Consider the following 14,321-nt stretch of genomic DNA (forward strand, 5'->3'; position numbering starts at 1 on the left):
GCGCAAAGCACGCCGGGAAATTTCCTAACGGAGCATGCGCAGAACGTTCGGCGCGGGAACGCGCCTAATTTAAATGGTACACGCCCCATTTGAATTAGGCGGGCTTGTGGCGAACGCATTTACGTTACACTGCCGCAAGTTTACAGGCAAGTGCTTTGTGAATCAAGCCCTTGCGCTGAAAACTTGTGGCGGTGTAACGTAAACGAGATACGTTACGCCGCAGCGCAGGTACCTGAATCTGGCCAATTATTTTTATCAAGCATTCAGTGGCTGCCATGGTCACTCTGCTGACCAATGGCGGCACACGGGTCCTCGTCATCGACGCAATGCCTGATGGTATTTGTGGTCTGGACAGGACATGGTGTTATGGCCACGGCTCATTGCGAGCACTCTTTGGTCCGCTCAGCGTCCGATGAGGTCATGACGTCGGACGCTGGGTTTAACTGCTACTTAAACCCTGCTCTCTCGCATTTCCGTGCAGAGAGCGGGGAGCCGCAACAGCGCAAGGACTGTCTCCGAGTTAATCCCATTCTATAGGTAAGCCCTGGTTTTGACACATGGACCATTTTATTAATTTATTTCTTGCTATTTTTCTCAAAACCAACTTAAATAGTACATTCTTAGCCAGATTCATAGAGAGTTATGTAACTCTGAATCTACGCCGGCGTTTATTTTAGCGTATTTAAGCGTATTCTGGAAACCAGATACGCTTAAATTAGGCTAAGATACGAGCGGCGTAAGTCTCCTACGCCGTCGTATCTTAAAGTGTAATTTTTAGGCTGGCCACTAGGTGGCGCTTCTGTTGAGTTCGGCGTAGAATATGTAAATGACTAGATACGCCGATTCACGAACATACGTGCGCCCGTCGCAGTAAAGATACGCCATTTCAGTAAGAGATACGCCGCGTAAAGATAAAGCTGCCCCTAGTTGGCCTAGTCAATGTTAAGTATGTCCGTCGTTCCCGCGTCGAAATGTGAAAATTTTACGTCGTTTGCGTAAGTCGTCCGTGAATGGGGCTGGACGTAATTTACGTTCATGTCTAAACCAATACGTCCTTGCGGCGTACTTTGGAGCAATGCACACTGGTATATGTACACAGACGGCGCATGCGCCGTTCGTAAAAAACGTCAATCATAAAACACGCCCCCCCATTAGGGTTGCCAACTCATCCCTTTAAAATAGAACACATATTAATTACACAGGTTCTGAGGCTAATTTAATGCAAATAAGGCACCAAGTGAGTTTAATTACCTCCTTAATCAGCCACAGAACCTGTGTAATTAATATGTGTTCTGTTTTAAAGGGATGAGTTGGCAACCCTACCCCCCATCCTCATTTGAATTAGGCACGCTTACCCTTACGCTATGCCGCCGTAAGTTAGGAGGCAAGTACTTTGTGAATACAGTACTTGCCTCTCTGACTTAAGGCGGCGTAGTGTAAATACAATACGCTACGCCGCCTTAAAGTTGCGGCGGCGTCTCTGAATCTAGGTATCTGTTTCTTTCTACCTATTTTTACTGATGGGTTCCCTGTGTTCTCTTTTCTTATACATCCAATTTTGATAGCTTATACAGGACTATTGTTGTCTAGCTTAGTGCCAGCTTAATATTTTTATTCCTTCAGTCATTCATTTCTCATGGAGACCTATGGTCCACTGTGAAATCTTTTTTCAAAACATTTTGTTACAATATTTTTTTCGGGTTTGTCTGATTCTTACCTGCATGGTTCATCACCTTACATCCCAATTTTCCTTCATTTTTATCTCTATCTATTTATTTTTTGTTTATTTAAATTAATTCCCCTTGGGTATATCTAATACTGACATTATATCCCTGCAAATTTCTGTCATCAGGGAGGAACGCTGGCATTTTTTTTGCTTTTGATGACCACCATAACATCTTGATGTGCATCTTCCTTTTGTTCTTATCCTTTAACTTGTGGGTTTTGTAAGTATCCATTTTGGCCACTTGCTCTGACCTGTAACCACAGTTCAACTCATTTAACCCTATGGGTTGAATTTACTTATTTACTCACCTAACTTTTTTGTTGGGTGAAATGTTTCATTTGTTCTGTTTTGTTTTTCAATTTCTTAATTTCCCTAGTCCCTATCGCCTAGTGTGCGTACTTAGCATTTAATTGTGACATCATTCGGAGCTCGGTGTTGACCCTTTTCAGGGTCCAATCCTCCATCCTTGTCCCGGGGAGCTGTTTGAGCATCCGACTCTGTGGTTTGTTGGATTATTTCCCACGATATGACGGCGTAGGAAACTTACGTTGGTCGGATGAAGCCTATTTTCAGGCGAATCTTTCTTTTTAGAGTCAGGCGCATAGATACGACGGCGCATATGTGCACTTACGCGACGTATCTCGAGATACGTCGGCGTAAGTGCTACGTGAATCCGGGCCTTTGTATTTTTGTAAAAAAAAAATGTTCTTTCTCATCATTACTACCATACCCTATGCACCGTAAATAATCCCTTTCCCCCTCTCTTGTTCCAAATTCAATTATTTTTATCAAGTTGTTATGGATAAAGTTCTGCTTTAACGATCAGATTATCCTACGATCGCTTTGAAAGTGGTATTTTTTCGTACAATTTTTCTGATCGTGTTCGGGCCATTAGAGAGAGTTCCTCTCTCTATGTGTCCTGTTTACTGGTTATCATCAAAAGTGAAAGTGAAGAAAAAAAAATCCTACATTTTGGGCTGACATTGGGACAGAAATCGAGGGGAAATCTTCCAAAGGGGACACTCACTTCCTGTTTGGCCATGGGACAGGAAGCAAAGGGAAATCTCCACCGTGGGACAGGAAGTGAAGGGAAATCTCTTCTATGGGACATAGATGAGAAATAAAAACCTAACAGGATTATAATTCTCCATTACTCTATCCAAAATGAGAACTTTATAAGGCACCCTCGTACGTTATATGGTCAGCAAGAGGATAAACAAAGGTTTACAGTGTAAAATCTGGTCCAGGCAATGTTAGGTGGCTATAGGACAATACAAGGGCTGAGCATTGTAGGTCTGTGTGTTCTAGTCATATAGGGCCATGTATTCTAGTCATATAGGGCCATGTATTCTAGTCATATAGGGCTGTGTATTCTAGTCATAGGGCTGTGTATTCTAGTCAAATAGGGCCATGTATTCTAGTCATATAGGGCTGTGTATTCTAGTCATATAGGGCCATGTATTCTAGTCATATAGGGCCATGTATTCTAGTAATATAGGGCCATGTATTCTAGTCATATAGGGCTGTGTATTCTAGTCATATAGGGCTGTGTATTCTAGTCATATAGGGCTGTGTATTCTAGTCATAGGGCTGTGTATTCTAGTCAAATAGGGTTGTTTATTCTGGTCATATAGAGCCGTGTATTATAGTCATATAGGATCGTGTATTATAGTCATATAGGACTGTGTATTCTAGTCATACAGGGCCGTGTATTCTAGTCATATAGGACCATGTATTGCAGTCATATAGGGCTGTGTATTCTAGTCATATAGGGCCGTGTATTCTAGTCATATAGGGCCGTGTATTCTAGTCATATAGGGCTGTGTATTCTAGTCATATAAGGCAGTGTATTCTAGTCATATAGGGCCATGTATTCTAGTCATATAAGGCTGTGTATTCTAGTCATATAGGGCCGTGTATTGCAGTCATAGGGCCGTGTGTTCTAGTCATAAGGCTTTGTATTCTAGTCATATAGGGCCGTGTGTTCTAGTCATAGGGATGTGTGTTCTAGTCATATAAGGCCATGTATTGCAGTCATATAGGGCCGTGTATTCTAGTCACATAGGGCTGTGTATTCTAGTCATATAGGACTGTGTATTCCAGTCATATAGGGTTGTGTATTCTAGTCACATAGGGCTGTGTATTCTAGTCATATAGGGCCGTGTATTCTAGTCATATAAGGCTGTGTATTCTAGTCATATAAGGCCATGTATTCTAGTCATATAGGGTCTTGTATTGCAGTCATAGGGTTGTGTATTCTAGTCATATAACGCTGTGTATTTCAGTCATAGGGCTGTGTATTCTAGTCATATAGGGGCGTGTATTCTAGTCATATAGGGATGTGTATTCTAGTCATATAGGGATGTGTATTCTAGTCATATAGGGATGTGTTTTCTAGTCATATAGGGCCGTGTATTCTGGTCATATAGGTCTGTGTGTTCTAGTCATATAGGACCGTGTATTCTAGTCATATAGGGATGTGTTTTCTAGTCATATAGGGCCGTGTATTCTAGTCATATAGGTCTGTGTGTTCTAGTCATATAGGGCCGTGTATTCTAGTCATATAGGGCTGTGTGTTCTAGTCATATAGGGCCTTGTATTGCAGTCATAGGGCTGTGTATTCTAGTCATATAGGGCCGTGTATTCTAGTTATATAGGGTTGTGTATTTTAGTCATATAGGACTGTGTGTTCTAGTAATTTAGGGCCGTATATTCTAGTCATAGGTCTGTGTATTCTAGTCATATAGGGCCGTGTGTTCTAGTCATAGGTCCGTGTATTCTAGTCATATAGGGCCATGTATTCTAGTCATATAGAGCCTTGTATTGAAGTCATAGGGTTGTGTATTCTAGTCATATAGGGTTGTGTACTCTAGTCATATAGGGCTGTGTATTCTAGTCATAGGGCCATGTATTATAGTCATAGGGCCGTGTATTGCAGTCATAGGGTTGTGTATTCTAGTCGTATAGGGTTGTGTATTCTACTCATATAGGGCCATGTATTCTAGTCATATAGGGCCATGTATTCTAGTCATATAGAGATGTGCATTGTAGTCATAGGGCTGTGTGTTCTAGTCATAGGATCATGTATTCTAGTGAGTCATATAAGGCCGTGCATTGTAGTCATATAGGGCCGTGTATTCTAGTCATAGGGTCGTGTATTACAGTCATAGGGTTGTATATTCTAGTCATATAAGGCCATGTATTTCAGTCATAGGGCTGTGTATTCTAGTCATATAGGGCCGTGTATTCTAGTCATATAGGGCTGTGTATTCTAGTCATATAGGGATGTATAGGGATGTGTATTCTCGTCATATAGGGCCGAGTTCATTGTTCCCTTCCAGGACAGGACAAGTGAAAGTTCTCCGTCCCCGGTCAAACAATAGACTGTATTTGGAGCAGGAGTCGGCCTGTATATATCGGTGTTGTTATTGTTATCCCCCCCCCCCCCCCACACCCCTCCTCCTTCTAAGTCCCGGAGGACACCTCTCCTCCCCCTTCTGCTTCCCACGTGCTAGCTCCCCTCTAGGCTCCGGCACGGAGACGGTTAATGTGACGGCGGAAGCATCCTGTGCGGAGCCGCGTCACTTGAGTGTCACATCCCGAGCGGTCGCGCGTATCCCTCCTCCTTCCACCTCCGCCGCCGCTGCGGCTCGAAATAAAGACCCGGGGCGAGCAAAGAGCGTTACGAAATCCTCGTCCCGGATACACCGACACAGGCCCCGCCCTCCTCGCCGCCTCCCCCCGCTTCCGGAGCCGTCCTGTTCCTCTGTGTGAGTGCCGGTAGGGGGGGGAATCCTGAGGCCTGAGCGCTTCTCATCGGCCAGAGCCCGGCTTGTCTGGACTATTTTTTCTCCGGGCCAGAGCGGGCAGGAAGATGGCGCCCGAGTACTGAGAGAGAGGGGGACGGAGCGGCCTGGTGCCTGGGAGGGGGAAGAAAAACGACAGGAAGAGGCGACATTGGAGACGGACGGAGCAGTGGGCCGGCTGAGCCGGGGCATGGAGTGATTCGGGCCGCGGGAGGCCGGAGCTATACACCGGAGAGGGAAGGGCCGCGCTGTGTCCGCTGACCGGGAGAGATGGGGCTGTGCCTGGCCCGGCCGCTATAGAGGTGAGAGAGGCGGGCTGGGTGGGACGGGAAGATGGTGGATGTGACGGCCGGGGCCCCGGGCCGGTGGGTGCGGTGTGTCCCGCCTTTGTCCCCCCCACCATGGGAAACTTTCATCCCCAGCAATGTCACCAGGGGCCACTCACACTTCACTGGGGGGGGGGGGCCTTTACATTTCAAGGGGGGCCCCCCTTCACATTTCAAGGGGGGCCCCCCTTCACATTTCAAGGGGGGGGGGGTCCCCTTCACATTTCAAGGGGGGGCCCCCCTTCACATTTCAAGGGGGGGGGTCCCTTCACATTTCAAGGGGGGGGCTTCACACTTCTCACCTTTATAATGGGGCGCCTGTGCCCGCCGCAGGAGCTGGCGTTAACGTCTTGCAAAGTACTGAAATGCGTACTTCGGGCTGGAGCGCACCTATACATCACCTTACAATCTGATTGGACAATCTCATTATAGTGTTCAGGTTCATTATAGCGCTATACAGAATAAGTCTTCATGACCACACTGCGTCATTCCAAAAATACGGTAAGAGCACATAGGGGTGTTTGCAGCGTTTCCAGTGCATTTTTCACTAGTTTTTTTTTATGCATTTTCTTTGCATTGATTTAAAGCGGTAGTGTTTTTTTTATTTTCTCCTCTGACCTGCAAGTTAATGTGCTAGTATGCACTGCATACAGGTATGTGAAACTTGCCTAAAAATGAAGCCCTCCAGGAAAGTGAGCAGTCAAACACCGCTGATCGCTCGGCTCTGTCAGCCGCTCTCTGCCCCTCGCTGGGCTGTGGAAGGGACAGGAGCGCCTCGCTGAGTGGCTGAGCTGGGTGCTGGTACAGGGTTGTGGACAGATCCCAACTTTATTGCCACAATCTTGCCCCAGCCTGGACCGGCTCTGTGCTGTCAGAGAGCTTCAGCCCGCCGTCTGCTGAAATGGGTCACAGGCGTGCAGAACGAACTGCCCTCCTGTGATCCACAGGAGAGGTGCAAGCAAGCCTTGGCTGGACCTTCTCCTCCTTTAAATAGGGAAGTGCGTTTTTTTTTTTTTGTGTCCCTCCCACAACAAAAATGCAGCATGCAGGACATTTAAAAATGCAACTGACTGGTGTGAAGCGCTCCAAAGGTTTCAATGGCCATTCATTTTTCGTCCTTTTGGTAAGGCAAAAACTGGTTGGTGTGAAAGGGCTCCTTGGACGTCTTTCTCCCTACAGGGAAAAAACGTCTTGATCATTATAAAAGCACCTTTACGTGTTTGGCATAAATGCATTCTGTGGCCAGAGTATTAAAGAGGAGCTCCAGTACACCCCCCCCCAAAAAAATTAAAAATTAAAAGCATCTATGAATACTGTAGCTGCTGACTCTTAATATAAGGACACTTACCTGTCCAGGGATCCAGTGATGTCCTCACCGAGCTGATTCTTCAATCGGCTTTGGGTCCAGGCACTGGCATCTCAGGTAAGGGAAAGCTTCACAGCTGATTTCTTACTGTGCATGTGTGAGCCGTGGTGTGCTTTGTGAATGGGCCCCCGTAGTCTTCTGGGACCTGTGATGTGTCCCAGAAGAGTGGGGGAAAGGAAGGGGAACGTCCCACTCAGATTGCTGTGGTGCATCTGACCAGAAGTTGGAGCTGGTACCTGTGAAACGCTCCTCTCATGAATGTGCACCTGTTGTGTTTTTGTTCTTCTGCCTCTAAACGCCTATATGTGCATAAACACAGGCTAACATGATGGGACATTTAGCCCGGGTTCACATTGCTGCAGGTTAAAAATCGTGCGCGTTCAGCTGAAGTTGCACAATCTCAACCCGGCAATGCAGTCCAACTTCCGGGGCAATTTGACAGATATCTGTGCGGGTTGCCAAAAGTAGCGCAAGAACTACTTTTGGGAATCTGTGCGGCAAAGTCGGCGTCGCACTGATTCGGATGGTGCCATTGCCAGGAATAGATGCCGATTTGGCATGTCAAATCGTACCGAAGTGAACCTGGGCTTAGAGGCAGAAAGGAAAAAAATGGCAAAGGCCTGTAAAAGCAGTGTTTTAAGCACTCTGTGCACAAGTCCTAAAGTTAGAGCCACACATTGTGCGACGACTGGGGTTTTACCGCACTGAAAGCACACAGGTCACCACTAAACTAGGACACACAGACCACAATTGTTCCCTGTGTCATATTTACAGTTCAGTGCAATGCAGACATGCCACATTTTATTGCAGCATATGGGACAGGAACGCATGTCACTGTACAGCAGCACAACGCGCCATGCTTTCTGTACAGTGACATAAAATGTCACTTTGTACACATTTAAGTGGAGTTTAAAAATAAAGGAGCTGTGTGATGCGCCAAATCACACATCGCTCCACCTCCCGCTCACTGCAGCCGGAAAGGACAGCTGCCGCACACTAAACCACTGTGGTTTTGTGTGCGGCAGCTGTCCGGGTGAGTGTGAACGGGCCATTGCAGTATGCTTTGATACAAGAGGGTTAGGGGGCCTCTGCTACTGAGAGCTTACAGTCTAAATGGCGGGGCAACAGTCTCCTTTTAGGATTATTATTATACAGCACCAAGTTTATGCAGCGCTTTACAATATAAAAGGGAGACGTTACAATAAAATACAAGCGAGTTAAGAGTACCCTACTCATAAGAGCTTGCAATCTAATAGATACACTATAAAATCTGATTGTGTGCTGTCTGATGAGCCTAAAGGAGATTGTAGAATCTTCTTTAGATCTACCTTTTAAAGTGGCGTTCCACCCAAAAATTGAACACATTTGTGTGAAGCCACAGCCGGGGCCTCGCAGGGGAGGGGAGCGAGACTTTGTGAGCCTGCATCGCTGGACTATGGGACAGGTGAGTGTCAGCAGTTACGCTTTGTAATAGGTGCAACGCTGCTTTAAACTGCGTAGTACCAGGACCGGCTTGGTTTAACACTAAGTAATTGGATGGTTTAAATTTTTTTTTTTTTTTTTTTTTTTTTTTTGTCTGAAGGACAATTTTGTAATAACATATTTTTGGTAAAGCAAAAGGAGAGTTCTACAATCTGATTGTATGGCCAGCCACATGTATGACCCTTAGTTCTACTAACAAGTATGTAGTGTAAGGTCCTGTTTAAATGGACACCGGTATTGCATGTTTTTAGGTAAATATAAAGCTGATTTTATGGGGAGCCTTTGGCTGATGAATAGTAAAAGGGATGGATCCATTAAAGTGGCTGTAAACCCTTACAGACCACTTTACCTACAGGTAAGCCTAGATAAGGGCTTACCTGTAGTTGCAACAAATATCTCCTAAACCATGGGTCCTCAAACTATGGCCCTCCAGGTGTTCAGGAACTACAATTCCCATCATGCTCAGTCATGTCTGTGAATGTCAGAGGTTTACAATGCCTCATGGGATTTGTAGTTCCGCAACAGCTGGAGGGCCATAGTTTGAGGATCCCTGTCCTAAACCTACACGATTTAGGAGATATTTGCAGAAAAGACTGCATCGATGTCTACGGCGCATGTGCACCATAGACAGCGGCGCAGGCGCACTAAGCGTGTGCCGTTAGTGAGGACGATTGTGCCGCGGCAGTGACGTCATCGCAGCTCCAGCCAATCACAGCGCCAGAGACGCGATACCCAGAAAGTAACTCGGGCATCAATGGCGGAGGTGGGGAACGAGAGTCGCTTCGATCTCAGGTAAGTAATTCATAATGAGCTACTATGCTATGCATACTAGCTCACTATGCCTTTCTCTTGCAGGGTTTTTTTTTTTTTTTTTAAGAAATGCTTTAGAGGGTTTACTTTTTTAATATGCATTCCAGGAGCCAGCAGGACTTTTTTATGCAGCAAGCTCCATTAACAAATAGAACCTCAAAAGTTAGGTGTCGGCTATAATTTTTTAATCTATTTCCATTGGCGCCTTAACACCCAGCTACCTCACATGCTTATCCATGGGGGTCTGAGGTTGTGTGCTGAGAGCACGCACCCAATAAACTGAGCGAGTGGTCACCGACTGCTGTCGGGAGCCCGACTCGTTGTCCCAGTCACGTGGGACACCAACTCTGATTTTATGATCCACCTAAAGCAGGGGTCCTCAAACTATGGCCCTCCAGTTGTTCAAGAACTACAATTCCCATCATGCCTAGTCATGTATGTGAATGTTAGCGTTTTACAATGCCTCATGGGACTTGTAGTTCCGCAACAGCTGGAGGGCCGTAGTTTGAAGATCCCTGACCTAAAGGACCACAGTAGGCAGTGGAAAAGGGTTAATGAGCGTTGGCTGTCTGGCTCGTGGGATTTGCTCAGCCCATGGTAATAATGCTGAAAAGTCTGCTTTTGTACAGGTGGAAGTCTTCCTTATGGAAATAGGCCCACAATGTATTTGTTTCTATAAAAGAAAAACATAACCTATCCTTTTGTGTGTATCCTATGTAGCAATAATAGCAAAACCTTTCCTTTGCCATGTATTGTGACATTGGCACTGCCCAACATACGGCATCACATTTACGTTCATATTCTGGGGAGAAAGTCATCTACCTGGAGAAGTGTGAATGAGGTCTTCACTTTGGGACGCGTTCAAATCTACCAGATGTTGTGATTTTCAAGGGCAACTTTATCTTTTGAGAGCATGTCCCTCATTTGAGTGTTGATTAATCTTCTGTGTTACATTTAGTATCTGTACTGATTTTAAGAGAGTGTATTTAAATACTTTCAGTAGCTATGCATTTTGAAAAGTCCTACATTTCACACCTATTAGATTTCAGGAGTACATGTGGCTGCCTTGTCCCACAGAAGCGTCAGGGTCCCCATGTGAATGTATGGCGTGGATTTACACATTCTTTGTGTGTATTTTTCTTGCAGTAATGCTTTTGTGTGTGTGTGTGTGTGTGTGTGTGTGTGTGTGTGTGTGTGTTTTTTTATTTATATATATATATATATATATACACATACACATACACACACCTACACCTTTGCAAAGAACATTACTGTAAATGGGCGCTGCAAGAACTATCCGGAGATAAATGCCCAACATTGCCTATACATCAGTTTAATGAAATCTTTGCGTTCAGAGATTGCTGGGTACAGGTACATGTATATCCTTGTACCAGCTAATTTTCTTGTTTCTATATGTACCCAGGTTGGACCAACCCCCCCCCCCCCCCCCCACACTATCATTTCATTCTTCATCCTTTTCTGCCATGCTGACATTTATCTGCACTATTCTATTCTTTCCAGTTATCAGTGTGTGTTTTTTTTCTTGTTTTGGCAGTAAGTAATGCCGCAATTGTGTATGCAGGCAGGGTTTATGTAAGCAATGGGGTGTTCAGGATGGCAGGAGTAGTGCTACTTGTGCTATTAACTATTTTTTAAGCATATGTCACACTGAGAATATTTGTAGCCTTTGTATATTTGCTTCTAAAAATAGCTTCCCTTGGCAGAACTTTTGTACAGCAGCATGTGTTCATATTATCCAAATTGGTCCAATATAGTAAGTCTTGTTCATGATAAAGTGTGTCCCCCCCACCTGTGCTCCTATGTTGCTGATAGTGTAGGTATTTTTCATTGTACATCACAGGTACACTTATTAATGTAAGCCTTGCCTATATACTTTTATGTACACACAGTATATTACAATATATGTTCCTAACTAGTGGTGTGTGTAACCTGAAGGGTAACTTAAAGGCTTGTTTAAAAAAACAAGCATGTTATACTTGCCTCCTTTTTAAGTCCCTCTTCGCTGCTCCTAGCCCCTCCCTCTGAGTGCCCACAGCTTGTTATAGGGGGCCCCCAAGCCGAGTCAGAGCTCCGTGTATACATTCAGACATAGAGCCTGACCTGGCCCCGCCCCCTCTCTCTCGACTGACTGACTTTGAGAGCTGCGGGAGCCAATGGTCTCTGTCAATCAGGAGTGTCCTGGATGGCTGAGAGGATTGTGGTCATCGCTGGGGAGAGAAAGTGCTTAGGTAGGTAATTGGTGTGGTTGCTGCTGTTTTTTTTTAATCTTGATGCAATAGGATGAAAAACCTTCTCTTTTAGCCACATACGGACCACACGCCCTCATACGTTGGCTGTTTGAAGAGGAATACCATTGTTATGGCAGCAGATAGCTGCCATAAGCCCAGTATCATCTTCTTCAGCAGGCAGTCTGCAGGCAGTCTGCAGGCAGTCTGCTTTCAGATAAAAGTGGTCAGCTGCGGATTCGTCACAAGTTCACTTTTTATCAAGGGTGGGAGAGGGACCCCCCTTCAGCAGCTTTTCGGTGGTCGCCAGCCTGTAATGGCGGAGATGATCGGGTCCTCGCCTTTGTTTGGCTGGCTGCTGAGTGAGGGGAAGATGGCCCCCACTCGGCCCCATAGCATTAACTGGCGGAAACAACGTCACTTCCGCGCAATGCTCTTAAAGGAGAATTTTTATTTTTATTTTTTTCCTCTAAATTGCATTTTAGTGTAAATCTGAGGTCTTTTTGACCCATATCTCATATTGAAGAGGTCCTGTCATGCTTTTTTTCCATTACAAGGTATATTCACATTCAAAAACTTTTATTTTTTAGAAAGACCGTGTCAAAACCACCCTGTCCCCCCCCGAGCTTGCGTGCAGAAGCAAATGCATACGTAAGTAGCGCCCGCATATGAAAACGGTGTGTTCAAACCACACATGTGAGGTGTTAAAGCGAGAGCAATAATTCTAGACCTTGACCTCCTCTAACTCAAAACATGCAACCTGTAGAATTTTTTTTAAACTTTGCCTATGGAGATTTTAAAGGGTAAGTTTGTCGCCATTCCACGAGCGGACGCAATTTTGCAATTCAATCGTGTTGAATTGGTGTAACATTATCTTTCACAATATACAAAAAATTGGGCTAACGTTACTGGTGTCTTATTTTTGTAATATGTATTTGTTCCCAAAAAAGTGCGCTTGTAAGACCACTGCACAAATACGGTGTGACAAAGTATTGCAACGACCACCATTTTATTCTCTAGGGTGTTAGAATAAAAAAATGTATATATAATGTTTGGAGGTTCTAATTGGAGGGAAGGAGATTTCAGTGAAAACAGACAGGGGAAGCTCTATTAGCATTGCTGGTTGTCTTGTCATACCAACGACCACTACAAGATGGTGCCAGATCACAGAAGGAACCATAGGGCTGCAGAAGGCCGCAAAGCTGCGTCCTCAATTACTGGCCAGTGCTGCCAGATGCAATCGCGCGGCGGGGGCGCATGAAGACGCAGGATACCCCAGCTCTGCTGCGCCTGGTCGCTAATTCTAGTAAATTTTCTAGCAAAAATAAATGATTTTTAAAGCGGAGGTTCCGCCAGTTTTTTTTTTTTTTTTTTTTTAAGTCAACCGCTACATATACGGCAGCTGCAGACTTTTAAAAAATGGACATTTACCTGTCCAGCGAGCACGTGATGTCAGTCAATCGATCGGTCCTTGGCCGCTTCCGCCGCCATCCTCGGTGAGGGAATCAGGAAGTGAAGCCTTGCGGCTTCACTGCCCGATTCCCTACTGCGCATGCACGAGGATCGCAGCGCGCTGTCACTGGTCCCCGCTCTCTCCTGGGATCAGTGTTTCCCAGAAAACAGTGCGGGGGGGCGGAGGGGGTTTGGTGTGACGTTACAGGCTGGATTCCCCGTGGGGATCAGACCCGGAAGTGGTGCAAATACCTGTTTATGCACCCCCCCAAAAGGTGCCAATTGTGTCACCGCAGGGGGGGAGGGATCCAAAAAGCGGAGGTTCACTTTTTGTGTGAAACTCCGCTTTAACTTGTAAACAGTCTGAAAAATAGGCCCTGGGTGGTTAAGTACATTATATTCTTTTAGCAAATGGAAATTCATATATAGAAGGGATCAGAGGAAATATTTTTAGTTATCTAAAACATTAGATTTTTGGCTACTGATGGTGTTTACAATTGAATACTTAAAACTGGCCTACAGCCCTTTAGAAACTGTAGTAAACCACAGAAGATTTTATTTTTTTTTTTTTAAATTGGGCCTTGCGGCTTCACAGCCAGTCTCCTACTGCACATGCACAAAGCGTACTGGGTCAGCTGCGGAGGAAGGAGAGGAAGCAAACTTCTGGCTCAGTTTGCAGCAAGTGGGAGCAGGTCCCAGTTAAAACCAGGCCACCTCCTCGGCTCAAAAGGTGCCAAATATGGCAGCAGAGGGTGATATGACAGACTCATCTGAAAACAAAGCCCTCTAGCAGCACGCTGTCCTCGCTTCCATGTTTGCCTGGTCTTCCTTCCGGGTTTGCGGGCTTCAGTGATGTGAATGGGTGAGCTGCGACGATGTCCCTCCTATGCGTTGCGGCCACAGCACAAAGTTCTGAAGGGTACAGTCCATTGAGAGCTCACTGACAATGCAACAGTGACCTTAACGGCTGCTTCGAAAGGGTGCATGTTTAGGAGATATTTAGTGTACCTTTAGGTAAAAATCCACAAAGGGAGTTTACTCCCAATTTAAATTGTAAACATTGCACATATAACTATAGGTTAAGCCAATTGCTGACCACACACTGTA

The 14,321-nt window shown here is 45.3% G+C and overlaps 1 protein-coding gene across 4 annotated transcripts in view; it reads left to right on the top strand.

The window, feature by feature from the left end:
* Window positions 1–5,321: 5,321 nt before the first annotated feature.
* Window positions 5,322–14,321, top strand: part of KMT2D (lysine methyltransferase 2D) — a 212,813-nt gene continuing 203,813 nt past the window's right edge. For 2 of the 4 annotated variants that reach the window (XM_040341168.1, XM_040341169.1), the window contains exon 1: window positions 5,322–5,834. The gene's annotated coding sequence lies outside the window, so the exon portion shown is untranslated. The remainder of the gene's footprint in view (window positions 5,835–14,321) is intronic. The other 2 variants (XM_040341170.1, XM_040341171.1) reach the window with 1 other exon arrangement.

Source organism: Rana temporaria, chromosome 2 (assembly GCF_905171775.1).
Source record: "Rana temporaria chromosome 2, aRanTem1.1, whole genome shotgun sequence".
NCBI lineage: Eukaryota > Metazoa > Chordata > Amphibia > Anura > Ranidae > Rana > Rana temporaria.